Here is a 2,019-nt window from a genome sequence, read left to right on the forward strand (position 1 = left end):
AAACAGAAGAGGAAACTGAGGCTCAATCTGCATGATGTTCCCAGGGTCACGGCACAAATTCATGGAAGAAGCAGGAGGAAACTCATTTCTCCAGTCAGGGTCCAATGTGTGTTTTCAAAATGTCTCCACAGGGTTAATGACTCAATTTTTCATGCGTGATTGCTAGTAATAACCATCATGTTGTGTTTGTTTCTGTAGCTTCGGAAATCACTCCTCCCAGCTGAGTTTCAGGTCCCAGTGGCCCACACCTGCAGGAGTGAGGTTTTGCTGAGACTGATAAGGCACTCACATTTTGTGGGACTTGAATTGTCTCTTTGCCTAGAATCTAGATTTTTTTCCCCTCCTCTGCTCTCACTGAATGCAGAATTCCCTCTCGGTACAATCTGTGAACATCCTGCAGTGAGATTGTCATCGTTTCATTCACACTACCCCGTCGGTAACACAAAGGGCTGTAATTGATGTGGTTCAGAGACTCACATCCAAGCAATAAAAAGGAATCCCTTATGCCTTATGGTGGTCTGCAGCAACGCAAATGAATCTAGTGTCTGGCTTTAATGCGAGCGGGGAAATTGCTAACAGATGATGGTAACTTTCAGCGAGAGAGAGAGAGAGAGAGAGAGAGAGAGAGAGAGAGAGAGAGAGAGAGAGACTGACTCTGGCCTTCCAGCTGAAACCACTTCTGATGGCAGCTCTTCCTCCCACATGTGCCTCACAGACGTCAAGTATTTACAGGATACCCTGAGCCCAGTTCTGCTCAGAGTTTAACAGCAGGGGCCGCATGTGTGTGACGGCTGAGGTCACGCAGTCGTTCATTTCAAGCTGTAGAGACATTTGGTTTTAAAAACCCCAGCGCCTCCACTGGGATTGGCGTTCGGAGAAGAAAAACAGCTCTTGAGTTCTTTTCCTGTGCAAGCCCGGGTGGGATCGTGCTGCATTGCCAGCCTCCATTAACCCTTTGGGGCTGAGCAAGTTCTTAAACCTTGTGAATTTCTCCCAGTGATTTTTGCCTGTTCGAGGAAGCTATGTGAGCCGCAGTGATTTCCCGTGAGCTCACTGAAAATGCATCTGATGCGTATGCACCTGAGCTAGAAAGCACAAAGACAGCTAAGAAGCCATGTGAGGGCTCAGAAACAAACTTGTTGGGGCTTCGATAAGCCTGTTTCTGGAACCACTTTCCCCGTCTGCAAGGCAGAGGGAGGGAGGGACTCGATTATTTCTAAGTCCCTCTTGAGCTCTTACGCTGTGCAAGCTCATGAATGTATTTAACAATTCTGCATTAGACAATTATTTTTAATCTATGCCCTGCCTCTCCCAAGATCAATCTTTCCCTGAGATCAGGGGCCCCGTCTGGGTGCACAGGGATATTTTTGTTTTTTGAGTCGGAGTTTTGCTCTTTTCACCCAGGCTGGAGTGCAATGGCATGATCTCAGCTCACTGCAACCTCTGCCTCCCGGGTTCCAGTGATTCTCCTGCCTCAGCCTCCCAAGTAGTTGAGATTACAGGCATGCACCACCACACTCGGTTAATTTTTGTAATTTTAGGAGAGATGGGGATTCACCACGTTGGCCAAGCTGGTCTTGAACTCCTGACCTCAGGTGATCCGCCCACCTTGGCCTCCCAAAATGCTGGGATTATAGGCGTGAGCCACTGCACCCAGCCCATAGGTATATTTTTATATACTTTCCTGCCCCATGGGTCAACTGTTCTTGAACCAAAGAAGTTAAACAAGAGGCAGGGAGGTTATAGGAAGCTTTTAAGATATGCTCCTGTGCAGCTCTGTTTGCATCGTGTCACAGATGTGCAGTATTGGAAAACAAGGGTGAAACTGCACGGAGATGATTGTGTGGGGGATGAGGAGATGGTAGGTAGGGGACTTGGCTTTCTTCACACAAAGACATCCAGGCAAATGGTAAGTCCAAAAGCCATGTGACAGATAATGGCTATTGTTCCCACAGGGTGACTCTTTCTTTCTTTCTTTCTTTTCTTTCTTTTCTTTTTTCTTTTCTTTTCTTTTCTTTT

The 2,019-nt window shown here is 47.0% G+C and overlaps 1 long non-coding RNA gene across 1 annotated transcript in view; it reads left to right on the plus strand.

Annotated features, from left to right (window-relative positions):
• Positions 1-533, plus strand: part of LOC105522537 — a 1,137-nt gene extending 604 nt beyond the window's left edge. The window contains exon 2 of the long non-coding RNA XR_001003464.1: positions 1-533. This exon is cut by the window's left edge and continues 69 nt beyond it. This is a non-coding gene — a long non-coding RNA (uncharacterized LOC105522537).
• The last annotated feature ends 1,486 nt before the right edge of the window (positions 534-2,019 follow it).

This window comes from Colobus angolensis, unplaced genomic scaffold (assembly GCF_000951035.1).
Source record: "Colobus angolensis palliatus isolate OR3802 unplaced genomic scaffold, Cang.pa_1.0 Scaffold432, whole genome shotgun sequence".
In the NCBI taxonomy this organism is placed as follows: Eukaryota; Metazoa; Chordata; class Mammalia; order Primates; family Cercopithecidae; genus Colobus; species Colobus angolensis.